The 21,089-nt window shown below is 43.7% G+C and overlaps 1 protein-coding gene across 1 annotated transcript in view; it reads right to left on the bottom strand.

Annotated features, from left to right (window-relative positions):
• MPV17 (mitochondrial inner membrane protein MPV17) overlaps positions 1–15,921 on the bottom strand; it is a 146,088-nt gene extending 130,167 nt beyond the window's left edge. The window contains 1 exon segment of the mRNA XM_030198599.1: positions 15,906–15,921. The gene's annotated coding sequence lies outside the window, so the exon portion shown is untranslated.
• Positions 15,922–21,089: the final 5,168 nt, after the last annotated feature.

The raw sequence follows: 21,089 nt of genomic DNA on the forward strand, positions 1-21,089 counted from the left end.
TAAATATCTCCGTGATCTGTGGTCCTAATTCTTCCTCAGCTTCTATCCTAGACTGACCAAATAGTCCCCTTCTCTCCTGCCAAGGTTTAAGCACATTAATATGATAGGTCTGCTCCCGGCCTTGCTCATTCCTTACTAAGTAGGTGACTGGACCTAACTTCTTTTCTATGACAGCAGGACCCCTCCAGCGTCCTGTGAACTTATGAGGTGAGTCTGAAACCATGATCAAGACTTTGTCCCCCACCTCCAATGCCCTCTCCACCCCTTTCCGGTCATAATAGGCTTTCTGGTAATCCTGACTCCTCTCCCAGTGTTGCTGAGCCCCGCGGCTCAATTTATGCAACCGTTCCTTCAGCTTCACTAGATAGTTCACTACATCCCTATCCTCCTCTTCCGGAGGAACCCACTGCTCCCTAGATCCCATTCCTCATGGGAGGAACCTAACCCTTTCCTCAACAACATTTTCAAGGTTTTATTGAATCTCTCCACCAGGCCATTAGTCTGAGGATGGTAAGCTGCGGTCCGAATATGCTGTATCCCGAAAGCCTCCCACACCTGGGCCAGGGTTCGTGACATGAAATTGGTCCCCCGATCGGTAATCATTTCCCTAGGAAACCCCACCTCACAAAAGATCCGAATTAGCTGGGCCGCAATAACTTTCGCTGAGGTGGTACGAAGCGGCACGGCCCAGGGATACCTTGTGGCCATATCCATGATCACTAGAATATAGGAATACCCCCTTCGGGACTTATCAATGGGCCCGATCATATCCATTGCCATACGGGTAATAGGAGTCCCTATACGGGGAAGGGGTTGTAGGGGCACTCTGTTCGGTATTTGCTCTGATACCCTCTGACACTGACTACAGGAGCTGCAAAATTGTTCCACCTCTTTATACACCCCGGGCCAGTAAAATCTGTTTAATACCTGCCGGAGTGTATTCTGAGCCCCCTTGTGACCCCCTAAGATATGATCATGAGATACCCGTAACACCAGGTCCCTAAACCCCCTCGGTACTACTAACTGCTTCTGAGGTTCCTTCCCCCCCGGCTAAACAGGACAGCCGATATAGCAACCCCTTGTCACTAACAAACCGAGGGAAGCTGGTTTCTCCCTCTTGATCTACCCGCTCCCACGCATATTGCAATGTCTGGTCATCTTTTTGCTCTTTGGGAAAATCAGGGAATCTCTCTAACACCTGTTCCGTATCCCCTGGGAACCTCCCCTGATGAAGGAGCTCTTGACAATGCTGCCGCCTTTGCTCCTGACCTCGTTTCTTTTGCTGAGAGCCTTTCCTTGTCTTCCCCGGCCTTCCCATAACCTCTCCCTGGAAGGGAAATACTTGTGCCAGGGACAGTTCCTGCTCCTTTCCCTGCCTCTCCTGGGCCCGGGTAGATACCAAGGCTTGCTTACCCCCAAGGCAGTATGTGAATGGAGCCCAATCCCTTCCTAAAATGAGATCCTGAGGTAGCCTAGGAAGTACAGCCACCCACACCCACTGAAGGCCCTCCTGGTCCTGTATGTCTACTAGCCGGACTGGATACCTTGAGGAGGCCCCGTGTATGCACTGAATAGCCACAGACCGGTCTCTCTTCCTACCCTGCTGACCCCCTTTCCGGGCAATCTGCCCCCACAACTTCTGGGAGCACATTGTCTGGTCCGCTCCTGAGTCCAAAAGTCCTTCCACCGGGACCCCTCCTATCTTAACCCAATGCGTAAACTGGGGTTCCTTAGAGGGGGTTACCTGAGATATGAGCCCCAACTTGGCCCTACAGTCCCTCCTCAGATGTCCCGACTTCCCACATCGGTAGCACACTCTATCATCCTCCTTAGGCCCTTCCTCCCTCCACCCAGATCCTTTGAACATTTTACCCCGACCACCCCGCCAGACATCCTCTCCCCCCTTGGAGTATTGTGACTCCAGGAAGTATTCAAAGCCTTTGATAGCTTCTTCCAGAGTCCCACATCCCTTCCTGATCAAATTAACCCGGATACTCTCCGGTAGAGCCTCTAAAAACTGCTCCAGCACCAGATCCTGCAATAACTGGGTCACTGCCCTCTTATCAGGCTCTAACCATTTGATAGCCAAGTCCATCAGCTTCTGGGCCAAGGCCTTCGGAGTCTCCCCCTCCCTCCACCTCCAACTCCGGAAGCGCCTGCGATAAGTTTGTCTGCTTACCCCATACCGGTCCAAAATAGCCGTTTTCAGCTTTTGGTAATCCACCACGTCCCCTGGCAACAGGCTCCGAAAAGCTGCCAGGGCTTCCCCGGACAGGGCGGGAGCCAGTCTGATGGTCCATTGTTCTTGAGGCCAGGCAGCCGCCAATGCTACCCGCTCAAAAGTCCCCAGATAATCCTCAATGTCGTCCTGCTCTGTTAATTTGCCCCAAGGCAGCCAATTAACCCGTCCAGGCTCCAGGCTTCCAGGCACAGCTCCAGTGGCTGTAGCCTCCAATGAGGTGCTCTCTTTCCTCGGTAGGGGTACTGCCCGTAACAATTCCTGCACCACCTCCAGCACCGGTTGTATCTGTGCTCGAGAAGCAGCCAAGGAATCCTCTAGAAGTCTCTGAGCCATTTCCTGCTGCTTTTGGAACTGGTGGGCCATAAAAGACAGCAGCTCCTTCGACTCCATGTCGCCTTAGCCACCGGTACCTGAGAGAAAGGGAACAACAAAGAACACTCTCCAAGTGCGGTATTACACAGCTCTGGCCCTCTATCCCCCCTCCTCCTGGTTACCCGAGTCCCGTATATGCTTACCGGAACTCGGAGCAATGCACGCTTCTTTTGCCGGCGGGTTGTTCAGACAATCCCACCACTGCCACCATTCTGTAACCAGGTCACCCTTCCAGGTGAGAGCCGGGGTCGACCCTGCTTAGCTTGGCTAGCTTTTCCCCTGTACGAGCTGCAACCACGGCCTTGCTGCACTGCTTGTCCTAGTTTAACTGCTGCCCAGCTGACCTGCAACCAGGATCAGCTCACGACTGGGACACACAAACCTCCAGCAGTCTTATAGTTCTTGAAAACCACAGGTCTTTATTCTCTCAGCATCTTTTAATACAGCTTTAATCTTCAAGCAGTTTCTTCATCAAGAATGCAAGAGTCAGTTCAGTTTTTCCACATTCAGCTTATTAACACAGTCCAATCTTAACTCAGAATATCACACCCAGCAAACCTTTGTCTTGCTCCCCATTGTAGCCTCCCCTCATCAGCACTATCTTCTACCCTTAGATAGTTTATGGGTTAGCTTCTTCCACCAGTGGCTTCCCCACTGGATTATCTTATCCTCTCCAAGTATGCACAGCTTGGGCCACACTCCCGCCACCAAAGCCTTTACCTTTCCTGAGGAAGTTTGAGCAAACCCTCCAACCTCCATGCACTCCTCCTTACCTTCTCCTTCTACCTCCTCTTTATTCCACTCCATCTCCTCCTCCCCAAGCTCCACCAGCTGTTCCCCATCTCCAGGATCAGACCTCATCTCCCAATCAGTCACTCCACCCTCCCCCTCCTGGGAGTTCAGCTGACCCTGCACTGGCTTCTGGGAAGTGTAGTTTTTCTCCTGTATTACAGCTTTCCCTGGCCGTTTGATCCCTAGAGGGCGCCCTGTTCTCCTAGCTGGGCTGAATGAACGGGGATGATGCCGGCTGAAAGACCCACTATCCCCTTTCCCTCGCACCAGCCCTCCAGAGTGCTCACAATATATATACACACATACACGAAAAACTTAGAAGAAATACAACCATCTCATAGTCCCCAATATTAGGATCTTACAGAAATATCAGAAAAACAAATATTATATGAAACAAAAAGCTCCGACAGAATCAGACTGTAAGTGCATGCTAAATCACACACCCGATTGATAACCTTTCCTATTCTAAACAGCAAAAACTAACACTTCATTATCTAATCAATAGGTCTATCACCAATCTGCAAAGGAAACTTATCTAGAAATTTTTTAAGCTGAACAGGGTCATAGAAAATATCTCTCACATTTTGTAATTTAACCAAACATTTTACAGGAAAACGAGAAATTTGCCACCATTTGGAACCACACGTTGGCGTAATTCTAAAAAACATTTACACCGCCGCTGTCTCTTTAACAACATCAGGAAAACACCACAATCTATGTCCCTTAAAGAACTTCTATACTTGAAAAACAAAACGAAGAATTAAATTTTTATCAGATTCAAACACGAATGATACCAGAATAGCTCTTGTGTTCACAGTATCTTGTGATGTTTCCAGGACTTCTCAGATATTCAAACTATCAGGAGAGACCCCACCTTCTTCACTATTTCCAGCTTGGTTCATTGTCTCAGAAGATTGTCTTTTCTTATATGGGAGATAATACGTCTTATTCAAAGGGTACAAAGACTCATTGGACAACTACAGTATATCCTTAAAAAGTTCCCTAGCTGAAAATAGCTCTCGGAAAACTTAAGAAATCTCAAGTTGCAGACACGTAAATAATTTTTCACATATTCCATCTTATACTGTAAATGCAACACAGCTCTCATCAATCTAACTTGCCCTTACTTTAAACCCTTTCTTTCTCCTTAGCTCTCCCCATCTCCAGTTTCTAACTGTGTCACTCGCTGGGTAACACTATTCACTGCCTTCTCCACAGCATTCATTTGTGTACTCACAATTTTTGTCAGTGTAGTAATAGCTTGCCAAGTAAAGGCAAGCGTGATTTCTGTTGGAATATCTACCACGATTCCAAGTTCTTGATTGCATCCACTGGTGTCCCCAGGAGAAACCAACTCCCCCATGGGCCCCAGAGGTTCCATGTTCTTTGCTCCAACTCCCTTCTTGGTATTCCCCAGACTGGAAGGGGCTGCCCCTGATATCACCATCCTCTCGGCAAACCTTCGCATCTGAAGGTGCCACAACAGCCTGCACAGTGGGAGCAGTTCATGTCGTCAGTGAACTGCACACTAATGATTGTGGTGGGTACAGGCCGGCGGGCTGAGTAACACACTCACCCCAAACCACGATTCATCTTCCCATGTAAAACTAGGTCACATGGACAAACAATACATTAGCTAAATTACACGTAGTGTGCTGTGTAGAATGCACTCTACATGTGGAACGAGGGGTTCTCCAATCTACTCCTGTTATAGAGAGGCCACACCACTGACAACCCCAACAACTATAATGACTTTGTGTGGTGTGGTGTGGCCTGGCCTATCTATAACGGGAGTAGGTTTGAGAGCCCCTCGTTCCATACGTAGAGTGTATTCTAGACTGCACACTACATGTAATTCAGCTAATGCAGTTTATATTATTGTTTGTCCACGTGACCTATTTTACAGGGGGAGAACTAGTCAGGCTATTAAAAGTAGGCTTTCTGAGCATAAATCCCACATTAATAACGAGGTCACATCAGTGGCCTTAGTATTGAATTTGCTTCAGAAAAAAATCATTCTTCGGATGACATACAATAGGAGAATTATCGACAGTATAGAGCTGGGAGTGGAGGGAGGTGATCCTATGTCTTTGTTTAATACAAGGAATAAAGGTGGACCTTTTTTTTTTTTTTTTTTTTTTAGATATGATTGGAATTCCTTAATGTGAAGCAGCTGTATTATTGGTCCTTCAGTCAGTCTATCAGTGGTATTTAAGAAGTCTGGGTAGGTGCCGCCACTTAAGAAATATGTTGAGAGAAATGGAGAGCAATTGGCAGTCAGGTATATTCAGCAATTGTGGGAGATAGTAGGATAGTAACCATGCTAGTTTTAATTTGTAGTTTTTTACATTTTAGGTCCACACCCTGAAGCAGCTGGGGCTTATTGTCTAGCAAAACATGGTCTGTGTAAGCAGCGGATCAGAATACTGGACGCTTATAAAAGCTAAGTTGAAGTCATTTTTATATTAGCATCAAGTACTTGCAGAGTTGCGCATTTAAGTATGCAAATATGAGCATTAAATTAGAATAAAAAGTAAAATTTGTTTTTTGTGATCGATGAGGAGTAAGGCGAGTCATGGGCAGAACAATCATGTGTAACGAGTCATCGCTGAGGTCACCAGTAATGAGCGTATTTCAGATTGTAGCTCCCACTCATGAAATATTTGGAGTCTGACCATTTAAAGGGACATCGAATGTACTAAAACATTTGAAGATAAGAGATCTAATTCATTTAATGAACCGACATTAAAGGCTAATAAAGTTACACGAAACTTTATGAATTCTTTTTGAAAAAGTTTCATTATAATTCTTATTTCAGACAGTCCATAAAAGCAAGGTGAATGCTTACACCAAGCATAAAAAAGCATGCAAAAGACCAGCAGCATCTGCATCAGTTGAAGAACTGGCAGCAAGAACCTCAAGAGGGACTAAGAAAATCTGCATTCGTGAAAACCGGTTTCTGACATAATTTCAAAACATTCCTGTTAAACATGACAAAGTTGGCAAACTGGTTATGAATATTATCAGTGAAATGAGGCCATTGTACACAGTGGAGAAGAAAGCCTTCAAATATTTAGTTACTGGCTTGTCACTATTACACACTGTTTATGTCGAAAAACTGACAAAACGACTGGAAGACAAATTTAGTTCATGTGTGATATACGTCAGCAGATTGCATAACATCCCGGTTTGCACAACAGCAGATATATGGAGCTGTCTTTAAAAAGTTATGTTGGCATAACAGTTCATTGGATTATTTATTTGTGGTATTTATATCCCACATTATCCCAAGGAATCTTGAGTTCACTGTGGCTTACAGCAATTAATCAATATAGCAGTGGAAGGAACAGAGTAGAACCATAGTAGTCAATTAGATATAAGTTGAGAGATTGGGAAAGTTATATCAAGTAAGTATAAGAAAAATATTGATTGTAATGGCTGGGGTGTTACAGTTGTCTTGGGACAGATGTCTTTTGTCTTTACTAGACACAAAGTTCCTCTGTGCTTTTTCTGGCTCGATGTATCGATGTTCCCAGTTTACTTGACTTGTTATTCATTGACCATATTAATAAACAGATTTAAACATAAATACTTTTAAAAAGTATTTCACCCAACACTGAGTAGCGGACTGGTGAGGCAAGACCTTCCATGGCCAAATCCATGCTGGCTCTGTCCCATTAAACAATGTCTGTGTGTTCATAAATTTGTTCTTTATAATACCACACTGCTTAACCAATGCTTTGCATCTAGCTTACCAGTTCTTATATTTCATCCTATTTTCTTCATTTGGTTTTATTTGCTAATGTTTTGAAAGATATACTATGGCCATAATAACCACTTTCACATCACATCAGCAATTGTTTAGCCTTCCATTCGTATTTTTTAATGCTCGGAATATATCTGGTCTGGGCTTCCAAGATGGTACTTTTAAATAACATCTATGCCTGATGTAAACTCAACCTGCTCCATTAAGGGATCCTTTTACCAAGTGGAGATAAAAGGGGCCCTGAGGTGGCGTCAGAACATAGATTTGCCATACACTGAGGTCCCCTCTTACCACAGCAGGTAAAAGACTTTTACATTTCTCTCTTGAATATTCATTGTAGACATCCTGAAAACCTGACTGACTGGGGTGCCTCCAGGTCCAGGTTTGGGAACCACTGCCTTAGATAAGTGGAAGACTGGGCATCTAAATGGCAGATAAAAATTAATGTGGACAAATGCAAAGTGATGCACATTGAAAAGACTAATCCAAATCATAGACACCTAATGCTATGGTCCAGCTAAGCAGTCAGCAATCACCCAACAAAAAGATCTCGGTGTCATTGTAGACGATATGCTGAAATCTTTTGGCTCAGTGTGAGGCGAATGCCAAAAAAGCAAACAGGATGCTAGGAATTATTAGGAAAGGGATGGTAAATAAGACCAAGAGTAATAAAATGCCTCTTTTCGTTCCATAGTGCAACCTCACCTTAAGTATTGCGTTCAATTCTGGTCGCTGTATCTCAAAAAAGATATCGCAGAATTAGAAAAAGATTCCAAGAGCAATGAAAATGATAAAGGGGATGGAATGGCTAAAGACGTTAGGGCTCTTCAGCTTGGAAAAAAGACGGCTGAGGGGAGATATAATTCAGATCTACAAAATCTTGAGTGGTGCAGAACAGGTAAAAGTGAATAGATTTTTTTACTCTTTCAGAAAGTACAAAGTCTAGGGGACACTCAATGAAGTTACATGGAAATACTTTTAAAATAAATAAGAGCAATAATTTTTCACTCAAGTAGTTAAGCTCTGGAAGTCGCTGCCAGGGGATGTAATAACAGTGGTTAGGGTATCTGAGTTTAAAAAAAGGTTTGGACAAGTTCCTGGAGGAAAAGTCCATAGTTGCTTTTAAGATAGATATGGGGAATCCACTGCTTTCTCTGGGATTGGTAGCACGGAATTTGGCTAATATTTGGGTTTCTTCCAGGTACATGTGACCTGGATTGGTCACTGTTAGAAATCAGATATTGGGCTGGATGGACCATTAGTCTGACCCGGTATGACTATTCTTTCTAAGTATGGCTATTCTTATGTTAGAATTTTTTTTAACTCATCTTTTCCTCATGTTTACTAGTTTAAGAGGCAGCTGATAGGGCATCTTAACTCAGTGCTGATGGTGATTTGTGTAGAAGGCAGATACTCTGTCTGGGGAGATTTTAGGCAACTTCACCTGACAATTTTTGCTATGTATTTATTTACTGTACTACTTGTATTAATTTTGGTTTATTTTAGCTTGCTTTATTATTCTGTGTTACATTTGGTGTGAATTTTTACTGTAAATCTTTTATTATTGTGAGCTGCTTTGAATGGCTGCCCAGGAAGGCAGTACTCAAAAGGTTATACATATTAGGGTAGTTGAAATCACCCATTACTAGAATGTTGCCAAATCTGTTAATCCACTATGGACTACTGTAATTAGAACAGTAGAATACAAAAGTTATAAACATAGTAGATGACGGCAGAAAAAGACCTGCACGGTCCATCCAGTCTGCCCAACAAGATAAACTCACATGTGCTACTTTTTGTGTATACCCTACTTTGATTTGTACCTGTCCTTTTCAGGGCACAGACCATATAAGTCTGCCCAGCACTATCCCCTCCTCCCAACCACCAATAAAATAAGGGGTAGCCATGCATCTGAGAAGCACAGTGGGGATGGACAGCCACTGGAGCAATAGAAAGAACAGAGGGAGTCCAAAAGCTAAGAGATGAGGTAGGGCCACAGGAATAGAGATCCAACACATGTTGTACAGATAGCCCAGAGAAGGTAAGAACAGCCAGACAGAAAAACTCCATGGAGAGAATGCATAGAGGCCAGAAGACAGCCCCTCAGAGAGAGCAGAGACCCCAGAGACATGCTGCAGAAACCTCTATTAATAGAGCTAACAAAGCCAATAAGACACGGACAGAGGAAGAAGGGAACTGGAGCAGCTGAAGAAGCAGACCCCCTGTAGGCATGCTAAGGGAACAAATCACTGAGACAGAAGGGCAAGAGTCACGGCAAGTCACTGGGCAATAAGTTAAAGAATCACTAGAGTTAGGCAGAAAGCCATTTTTCATTTTATTTTATTGAAAAACATTAGTGTTTTCACACAGCATAGGCATGTTTTCATGAGATGATATAAGGTCTGCTGGTTGGGATCAAAGGTTTTTCTGTTAGTTTTCTTAGTTAGTGTTTAGTGCATTGAGATTAGATGGCATTATTGCCCACAGCACAGGAGCTGAGCCTACCATCAAGGGATTCCAACTCATCCTTCAGTCCAGGAAATCTGCAATTCAGATGCAGACCTTTAAAAAGTGCCCAATGGCGAGACCTCACAAGACATACACCTAGCCAGAACATAACACACTTAAAGTTAGTTAAAACATAAGTGCTGTAACTATTTTGGGGTATATTGGGACTTTAGATATATAGAAAGAAAAGAACTACTTACCTGGGTTATTATATTCTAGCAGTTAATTCACATTCTTATGCTCACCCCAAGAACCTGGAAGGGTTATCTGGAAGACAAAAGGATTACAGGGATTTACCGGAAAGAATCTGGATCCCTCAAGTAATTTGTCTGGTAAAAGAGAGACCAGTAGTAAACGCAATACTTATCTAATGTTGCTGGGAGATCCCATACAAAAAGGGAAGAAACCTATTTTTTTTTGAACAAGTAAAGCCTGTCCTGTAGAATGTAAATAAAAGTTACTGCTGTTTAGTCTTCAAAGAAATAAAATAGACCGTATTTTGGGCCTGCTTTTCTAGTGAAAACACTACATTGTGTTTGCAAGAGAAATTTCTGGGAATTTTTCTTACTGTAATGAAATGCTTTTCTGTTTTGATACGCTGCTTTCAAAAAAAAAAAAATCAGTGAACAAAATGAGAGAACTACTTCTTTACCGGACCTCAAGAAAGAAGAAAAATCTGGTCAAATACCACCTTTGGTGTCCTCTACTATTCCTCAGCTCCTTGCCCCTACCTCCGTGGGAAACCTTATGTGATTGCCCATAATATCATTGTTGGTGGGGGGGGGGGGGGGGGGGGGTTATTGTGCCTTGCCCTCCCACAATTACTGTGCAGAAGCTGAACCCAGCATCTGGTGACACAGCAGAGCCCAAACTACAAACTAACCCTGAGTTGACAAAAGGCTACAAACAAGCAAAATTAAGTAAGAACAGTATGAGTCACAAAGCAAGGAGTAAATCATGAAAACTGCCTCATTGGAACTACTGGTAAGAGACTCGATAACTGTACAAAATTAAAAAAGAAACTGGTGATGACTAAACAAGACTGGAGTAGGGTGGGTAAGTGTGAAATTATCAGATAATCATCAGAGGGGACGAACTGAGCTGGACAAATCTGAGACAGCAGTTGGAAGAGAGGAGTGGGTGAATGTCCATGTAACTACCAATGCCCATGATTTCGCATTAATTCATCATTGCCTGCATTAGGAGTTACACCGAACTAAAAGATAATGCTGCCTTGCATCTCAAATATCTTTGTTTGTTTTGGGTGTATTTTGACCCTGACCCGTTTTCTTCCTGCTCTTTTGGGTTTCCAGCTCAGGACTAAGTTCTGATACCATGAGTCTTCACTTGTAACTACTACGTCTGGGAGATTTTGCGCAGAATTCCCCACCTCTGTGTGGTCTGCTTTCTGGCTGCCTCCCTCCCTCACACTCCCCAGCACAGCAACAGGAGGAGCTGCACAGCCACAGGTCAGACTGCTTCCTCCTCTGCCACATTGGTCTCTGGCAGTGCCATAAGCTGCAGGGCTGTATGGAAATTCACAAGGCTCAAGAGAACAGTCAGATCTGGGCCAGCAGAGGAGCAGGAAGCAGCATGAAGAAAGACTGTGCAGCTCCTCCTCTTACCACACTGGAGCAGTGAGTGTACAGGGAGGGAGGGAGTGGGGGGGTCTGGAAAAAAATGTGAATGGCATACGTGTGCGAGGGGGTGGGGAGGATGGACAAAAGGTGGATGTGTGTGTGTGAAGGAAGAGGAGCTGGAAAAAGGTGGATGAGGTACATGTGCACGTGCCATGGGAATGGGATGGATATCTGCAGGAATGTGAAACTGCAGTGGTGGTGGAGGAGTATTTCATGTATGGGGGGAGATGCCAACCCTTATAACGGGGGAATTTTGTGCAAGAAATTTACAAATAAAGTGTGCAAAAGTTTGAGGAATTTTCAAATACTGTGCACACAATTTTCATATTTTTTTTTTGTAGAATTCCCCCAGGAATAAACTGCTCAGGGATTTTTCTCCCTCTCCCATTTCATATCCCCTTCCAAATTACTTTCATTTGATCATTACAGCAACAGTTATTGGATATAAGCCACAAACAAGACATTCTCCAGGAATCCTGTAATCATGGACCCTGTATCTGACCGCTGGTTGAATATGGTGCTCTCTTTGAATAATCCTGTCCCTAGGCAAGTACAAGAGCACGACAGATAGCACTGGAAAACCTTCAGACTTGTGTCCCCCTTTAAGGTTCATGGGCTACCCCTACACCCAAAATGTTGATAAAACTCATTATGGACCACTATTATCCCTTCCAGAATAATACCACAAAACATAATTGGACATAATACATTATAATATTAAGAACTGTGGATAGATAAATATGAAACTAAACTATTCCAGATGTCAGTGTGATGAATGTATAACACCTGTGATATATCTGCAGGGGGGGAGGGGGAGACCAATTAAATAAATAAATAAATAAATAAAAATTTTAAAAATCATAACACATTGGTGGAATGTGCGCCCCATAGCAAAAAAAAAAAATTGCAAATTTCCTTGTCACGTTAGTGACAGCAACACAAACTCCTTCCATTATAATGTACTTTGAAAGTAACCAAACTCATCAAAACCTATGTAAGCAAACTTCCTATACCAAAATACCAACAACCCAGAATTCAAACAGCAACAATCCTAGAACTATTATTTAGGGCTAGATTCTATATATCACGTCTAAAAAAAATTGCCTCCCCCCCCCCCCCTCCAGAAAAAAATATGTCCAGAACATCTAAATTTAGGTATACTTTATAGAATACACCTAAATTTCCACACGGTTTATAGAATACGTTGAGCAATTATGACACGTAAAGCTTGGTATAATAAATTAGGTGTGGACCGGGTGTATTCTATAACAATGCACATAGATTTTAGAAACACCCATGACCCACCTATTCCACGTCCATGGCCATGCTCCCTTTTCAACTATATAACTTAGAATTTACACGCATCACATTACAGCATACACTTAAGACAGCTATGCGCATAAATTCTAATTAATGCCAAATAGTATATGCATGCATTCTTGTATCCCACTATTATCCAAAAACAAATTTCTATTCAAAGTGGCTTACAATTTACATTTTGGTGGAGTTACGATAGTGTTGTGCAATGTGGAGAGGGCATCTACAGTTTGTGTGGTTATTCACAGAGTTTTTGATGAGACAGATTTGAAGAGAAAAAGGTAGTGGTAGATTTGTGTTCAGTTGTACAGTTTTGGTGATGTTTATTTACATAATTTTTGGAGAGGTTGATTTGAAAGGAAGGCGATGATATCTTTGTGATTAGCTGTAGAATTGTTTTGAAGAGGTAGGTTTTCATTTCTTTTCTGAACTGGAGGCGATTTGTGATGCTTCTTATGGTTTTTGGTATCGAGTTTCACCATTTGGAACCCAGGTAGCTAAATCCTGCTGTGTAGATAGTGTTTTTCCAGTTGGGAAGATGTAGGAGTAGGTAGTTTCTGTTTACTGGGCTGGCATTTCTTGCAGATAGTTCAATTATGTTAAACATATATCTGGGTGCCATTCCAATCATGAAGATTAGGGTGCTCGCTTTGAAAAATATTCTTGCCTTAACTGGTAGCCAGTGTAATGTTTCAAGCAGTGGGGTTGCTCTTTCGTATTCTGATTTCTTGCTGCCGTGTTTTGTACTGTTTGCAGTGATTTTAGTGTGTTTTCCTTGCACCCTACATATACTGCATTGCAGTAGTCTAGTTGATTAGACTAGTGTCCCCAAAAATAGCATATAGAAGGGTATTCATTAAATACTTGATGAACCGTCAATACATTCCAGTGTCTCATAAGTGCTTTCTGCAAAATCATGGACTGTTTAGAATATGGAAGAAAGCATGTCAAGCATTCATTCCGCTCAGTTGTCGACTCCTGTAGGAGCCACTCCCTGTGCGTATTTTTAGCCCTCTTAAGTGCTCTCTTAATAACTGATTTTAGATATTTTTGTTGAGCAAATCGTTATGCCAGTATGGATGCTTGATAATTGTAATCTTCCTCATCCAAACACAACTGTTTAACCCTTTAACCCTCAGCAGCTGATCTATCGGGATCCCATCCCTTAAATGTCTAAGATGAAAACTCCGGTAATGAAGAAGAGAATTTTGATCTGTTTTCTTCCTAAACAATGTCGTGCTAAATCTACCACCATTTAAAGTAAATGTAATGTCCAAAAAATTTATGCTATCAACAGCTACATTTTCTTCAAAACTAATCTTTTCATCGCATTGATTCAGATAGACAATAAGTACTACACTTGAATCAGAGCAAGTGTTTTGTTTTGTTTTTTTCACAAGTCTGAATGTTCTGAAGATCCAGAAGTAAAAATAAGTTTTGAAAATATTTATATGCTAGAAGGATTCCATTATATTTAATGGAATCCTGGGCTAAGACCTTTAAGCTGAAGTTAAACAGAGACAAAACAACATTTTTGGTGATTTCTAGTCCATTTAACCCTATTTCATGTAACAAATTTTGTACTGGTCAAAAAAATTTTCAATTAGATAACATAAAACTCTTGGGAATAACTTTTGATCAATATTTGTCATTTGAGATACAAACATCAGTACCTGTGTCAAAAGTACTTCGAGCACTCTGGCAGTTGTGAAGGCTAAAATTTATTTTTCAAAGTCTGTATTTCACAATGTGGTCCACAGTTTCATGATGTCCCAAATAAATTACTATAATGCTGTTTTATAATCAGATGTAGGGAATACTGTGTTTAAAAAATTACAACCAAGGAACAGCGCTGCACGTTGAATCTGTCAAGCATTATGATATGATCATGTTACCCCTTGTTACGATCTTTTAATTGGTTGCCAGTCTGCGCCAGAGTTGTTTTTAAGACCTGTGTGCTCATTTAGCAGATTCTCTCTATGGATTGTCTCTAAGCTACATACTATCCTCGATAGAGCTACCTATGCATAAAGCCTTTGCACAGGCATAAGATTATCTTATCCTCCATTTGCCAAGCTGTAAAGGACTGGGCCATCTCTCTGACCTCATGCAACTTTCTTTAAATCAGTTACCTTACTTTCTAACTCTTCTTACTCTCTTACCTATCTACATGTTACATCTTTGCTTTACTCTTTACAATCAATTAAAATGTTCTATTTTGTATTGTGTTGACATTGTAAGTAGTATAGCATGCCATACTTTGTATTGTTACTTGAATATTTTTACTGCTGTAATTGCCTATTGCTCATGTTTGATCTATTCTTACGTACACCGCCTTGAGTGAATTCCTTCAAAAAGGTGGTAAATAAATCCTAATAAAATAAATAAATCAATGCATACTGCTGGCTTTCAGTACGTTACTAAATAGGTGAACTGCCTTATCTAAGAATATTCTCTGAGATCTTATGAAAGATTTAGAAGAAAATTAAAAACTGCACTTACCACTAACATAGTAGATGACGGCAGAAAAAAAACCTGCACGGTCCATCCAGTCTGCCCAACAAGATAACTCATATTTGCTACTTTTTGTGCATACCCTACTTTGATTTGTACCTGTGCTCTTCAGGGCACTAGATATGTGTTAAAGGTGATTCATATTCTCTTTTTAGGATTGTTACATAGTCATGATATTTCAGTGTAATATAATTTTATTTTACCCTAATGGTACCTTGTTGATGTTATTACAACTTTTGTAAGCCACTTAGAACTAGATTGGATATTCCACAAACCTCCAAATATAAATGTAATAAAATTAAAAATATTAAAATGAACTAGAAGGAAGCCTGGGCTACTTTGTGGCTCAGTACTTTCCTTTACCCGGGTTACTTAGAGCCACTATTTGCCATACACAGGCTATAAACCCTATTTAAAATCTAGCAACACTACAGCCAGTTGACAGGACAGAGAAAATGGTGTTGAGGGGTGCAGAGATACGCCCAGCTCAGAGAGTGGCCAGAAACAGCTGTGCGAGGTGACCGGTCACTGCCATTTTTCAAGTGGCTCAGCGGCCCTGGACCTCGGACCTCCTGAGCCCCTAACCACCAAAGTCTTCCCGGTGGCCCAGCGACCATCACCGGCACCCTTCACGAATCTGCCCGGACACCACCTGAACCCAACCCCCTGGGTAAAAAAAAAAAGGCCCAAAAATGCCATAATCTAGCTGGCATCAGACCGATATAGAAGTTCACCCTAACCTAGAAGAATATACCTGACGCGAAAAACAGTCCAAGACTCGTCCTCCCTCATGGCCACATATATTCATTGAAAATGGAGGCGTTTTACCGGCCAGGTCCGCCCCACGCCGACGTCATGACGCACAAGGCAAAGGCAGTAGTAGGGTAGGGTTAGGGCCCAGGGGGCCGGCCGGCCAGCCCACACAGCACAGATCGCCACGCCAGCAGAGTGAATGATGGCTCGCGCTCCTTGGGACTCGGAAGATACAGTTTGATCCGGGAGGGAAAGCAAAGAGATTCTGCCACGATACGAGGCCAGCTAAGATAAGGGCTCCTGGGGCCGAGTAGCCTCGAAAGTACGAGTGGACGGGGGAGGGTCGTGGCGGGCTAGGTCACTATACAATTTTTGTGTCTGTGGTTCGATCAAAGTTAGATTGAGAACAGGAGACAGTATGAGGCCAAGGAGGTTTATAGACAGGAGACGAAGTGACCGTATCTAGTCCACTGTAAGAGCTGAAGCCAGTAAGCGGAGCTTGCCGTGGTTTTAGTACACCCAAAACAATAGCAAAAGCTTATTAGAAGTTAGGGACTGCCTATGGGTGGTCGCATCTGTTTGAAGAGAAAAAAAAAAACAACAACTCTAAACTTGATCCAGTTGAATAGGCAGTGCCTACAAAGGTGGGGGATGAAAGTGTTTTGTTTTTTTTTTTTAATTGGACAGCTTGTTAATTTGAAAGCTTCCCGTCTCAAGCTATAAATATCAGGAAATAAAAATATCACTAAAACAGTTTGAAAAACCTTATTATAGCTGGTTGCAAACGCAGTTATAAATTCTGTAGTATGTGCTCATTTTTCTACACTGTTCTATACAATACAGATGGCAAATATTTCACTGAGGATAGCCATGGCCACTCTTAGCAATTACAGAGCCCTATGCAGACCAGTTCAGTGAGGGCCTCCCACCCCTTATTGAAAAGATGATTAAAATTTTTTTTTATTTCAAATCAAGCAAAACTTGTACAGAAAAACTAAGTCAAATAAGTACAATGCTAGCATAGGAAACCTTTGGGTTTCAAAAGCAAAACGATGTGTATGGAAGGACTGGATAAATGAATTAACAAATGCCCATAATATGTAATACTTGGTAGCAATAATGAAACAGTGGTTGAATATTCAGAGAGCAAGCAGCCCGAGCCAAAAGATTTATTTTCTACCGAACATAATTAACTGTCTTTGAACTTGGCTGCTACTAGTGTGCTGAACTGGACAGTGTTGGTACATTTAGACTGACTGGACAGTTCTGCATAAAGGAAACCCCTCATTATTCAATACCTTCTCTATAATATAGTAATAATAAAAAATAAAAGGCAAGTGCATTTGTTATACTATACCACTGCATCCCACAAAGCAAAAGGAGCACGTTCCCACATGCCATCTTTTTTTTCTTTTGATGTAGGCTTAATGTGGTATATACAGTGCTTTTTTTGTAAGAAAAAAAAAGGTGCCGGTACTCATGCAGGGCAACCTGGGAGGTGGGGCTACTATAAATGCTCCGCCCCATATATTGCTCTGCCCCTACAGTAACCACACCCCACAGTAGTCATGCCCCTTTACCAGCCATAGAGCATATAAAAAGCATCTTTGAGAATATTACACCAGTCCCTAGAATACCAATATATCTCTTACTGAAAAAACATAACAAACAGGATGTTCCACACAGAACTACATATCAGAAGATCTTGATGGAGTCACAATAAGTAATGCTGATCTTAGTGCCTGGGTATAATACTAACAATCTGACCTGCCTTATTCCAGCAGCATTAAGAACCTAAAATGTAGAAGTCCACAATTCTGCTATAGATAGTATTTAAAAACACTGTAAAGTGCTATAAAATGAATGGATGAAAAAAGTACACAAAAAGGTCCACTAACATAACTTTCAGGAACAAATAAAGACCTTCCTTTTTTTTCCTGTGTAAATTAATGCATTTTAGTGAAGCATCATGCATTCATATGTGCAAAACTGAAGTTTCATTATTTCTTCCCCAGCTTTACTAAGATTTCTCAAGCAGTGACGAATCGTTCCTGCTATCACTTATTTCTGCACTACTGCTACCTATACCTGGATCAGTTCTGAACAAAAAGTAATAAAGCAAAATCTAAAGCATTTGTTAATTTCAGAACTATATCTAGCCATCCACATTGTGCTCTCTGTTTGTTTGCCTTTTCTGGCTCATAAGTGCCCTTAGCATTACATTTTATATACTTCATTTTCTTGAAGCTCTAATCCTGTATTTGTGACATCAATCATTTCCAGAGCAAATTAGAGATCATGCTGGTGTAAATAGATGCAAATGTCAGTATCTTTATTCTTTAGCATAAGCTTTCTCTAATCTGCTAGATGTAGATGCAGACCTTAGCAGATACCAAAACACATGCATTTGATTGCCTTCACATACACCAAGAACCAACCCGCGGTCTAGCTTCTCTACTACTACTACTAACGTATAGCGCTACCAGGCACACGCAGCACTGAACATGAGACACATAGAGACAGTCCCTGCTCAAAGAGCTTACAATCTAGGTAAAACAGAGTGTGATGAGCCTCCTACATGTTTACATTTATTAAATGCTTGTTCCATATCATCATGCTGATCAATCCATAGACTGGTGGGTTGTGTCCATCTACCAGCAGGTGGAGATAGAGAGCAATCCTTTTGCCTCCCTATATGTGGTCATGTGCTGTCAGAAACTCCTCAGTATGTTCTCTATCTCAGCAGGTGGTGGTCACACACAGCAGCAGCTCTGGCTAGGTCTCCAAGCCTAATTTTTAGGTTTTGTTGAGTACCTGGGGTTGAGGGCTCTTCTTGAGCAAGTGCAAACCTGGTGGCGCCAGGTCCCTCCTTTTCTCCCCCCTTCCGCTGGCTCCGTAAAAAAAAAAAAAAATTTTGGACGTCCTTAAAGGCGTTTATTTCGACGTTTATTTAAACGTTTATTGCAGCTACTCACTGGGACACCAGGTCGTTACAGCTCGGAGCGAGAAGCAGGTAATTTTTACCTTTTTATAGCGGGCAGGGGGTTCCCCGATCGATCTCCACGTGGCCTATGGCGTCGGAGGGCGAGGGCGCGAAGAATCGCTCCCTGGACTGCGTGTGCGCTTCTAGCGCGGATGCGGGGGTCTTAAAGTCTGATTCGCCCTTGTTGGGTGTCAGTTCGGAGGCCGGTCAGTGTCCTGTGTCTTCCTCCGGCGCGGCGGTTTTTCCCGCCATAAACACCCATCCCCCGCTGCTCGCCTCCGCCATCTTGGCCGGCCACTCTGCTCGGACAGCTTCTTCTTGGGCCGCCCTTGAGCTGGGAGACGTTAATGCCATGGCCGCCCTTGATTTGGGCGACGGCAAAAAAGCGACTAAAGTTAAGCGCCGTTCTTCCCGTGCGGCTCCTTCGCGGAGTGTCGCGCCGGACGCCATCTTGGATGCGCAGCATGTTTCTCCCCCACTCTTGCGAGCGCCGGTTGAGGGTGCGTCTAGGGCTGTGGCCCAGGCTGCTGAAGTGCACAGTCTGGGGGGTTTCTCCCCCGAGTTTATTTTGCTGCTGCATCAGGCCTTCCTTATGCAAAACGCTGCCCCTTCTCCCTTGTCCGATAAAGGGGTTGAGGCCCCCGGAAGTAAACGCCCTTGGGTGGATTCCCAGGCCTTAGAGGACTCCGTTTCCTCTGATGTAGATGAGGGCAGCGTATCTGAGTTCTCCCAACGGTCCTTTGGGGATTCCTTGGAGGAGACGGATTCCCGCTCGGATGGAGCGGATGACCCCTCTGCAGCGCGGATCTTTCGCTCAGAGGATTTGCCCAACCTGTTAGTGCAGGCCATGAGCATTTTGAAGATTTCCTCTCCAGAGGACGTCTCTCCCTCAGCCCCTGTTGGCTCCGCCATTATGCTGGGGACAAAGCGCCCGCCTAGAACCTTCCACGTGCATGATGCCATGCACACCTTAATTTCGGCTCAATGGGATGTCCCGGAAGCGAGCCTCAAAGTGGCTAGGGCTATGTCCCGCCTCTATCCTTTGCCTGAAAGTGAACGGGAGGCCTTTCTTTGGCCTACCGTGGATTCTTTAATCACTGCGGTGACTAAGAAAACGGCGTTGCCGGTGGAAGGTGGCACGGCCCTAAAGGACGCCCAAGACAGAAGATTGGAGGCGGCCTTAAGGTCGTCCTTCGAGGCGGCTGCCTTAAGTTTGCGGCTCCTATGTGGCCAGGGCGTGCCTCACGATTGTGCAGCGGGCTTCCCCCTCGGATCCTTCCTTGAGGGCTGATTGGCCGGCCCTGGAATCGGGCTTGGCTTATTTGGCAGACTTACTGTATGATGTCTTGAGAGCCTCGGCTAAAGGTATGGCTCAGACAGTCTCTGCGCGGCGGTGGCTTTGGCTGAAACATTGGTCTGCTGACCACGCCTCTAAGTCCCGCCTGGCTAAGTTGCCTTTTAAAGGCAAGCTGCTCTTTGGGGTCGAGCTGGACAAAATTGTGACCGATCTAGGCACGTCTAAGGGCAAGAGGTTACCAGAGGTCAGGGCTCGGGCCAGTGCTCGCCCCGGTATCTCCAGAGGACGGTTTCAGGAAGCCCGTCGGTACTGCCCGGGCAAGTCGGGCTCCTCTGCCCCCTCTTCCTTCAAGAGGAATTTCTCCCCCAAGCAGCATTCCTTTCGCAGAGTCCGCCGTCCCGGAGGTGCGCCCTCCGGTCCTCCCCCAGGGTCTCGTACCCAATGACGGGGTCCTGGTCCATGGCCCAGTGCAGATTGGAGGACGCCTGTCCTCGTTTCTGGGCGAGTGGACCAGGGTAACTTCAGACGCTTGGGTGCTGGAAGTCATAAGAGACGGCTACAAGCTAGAGTTCTACCGACCCTTAAGAGACGGGTTTGTACTCTCTCCCTGCAAGTCTCCGGTCAAAGCTGTGGCAGTGCAGCAGACCTTGGACAATCTGATCCGCCTGGGTGCGGTCGTTCCGGTGCCAGAAAATCAGCTTGCCAAGGGCTGTTACTCCATTTACTTTGTGGTACCAAAGAAAGGAGGTTCTGTACGGCCTATCCTCGACCTCAAAGGGGTCAATCGGGCCTTGAAAGTTCGGCACTTTCGCATGGAGACTCTCCGCTCTGTTATAGCGGCAGTGAAGGCAGGGGAGTTCCTGGCATCCTTGGACATCAAGGAAGCGTACTTGCATATTCCCATC

This window comes from Microcaecilia unicolor, chromosome 3 (genome assembly GCF_901765095.1).
Source record: "Microcaecilia unicolor chromosome 3, aMicUni1.1, whole genome shotgun sequence".
NCBI lineage: Eukaryota > Metazoa > Chordata > Amphibia > Gymnophiona > Siphonopidae > Microcaecilia > Microcaecilia unicolor.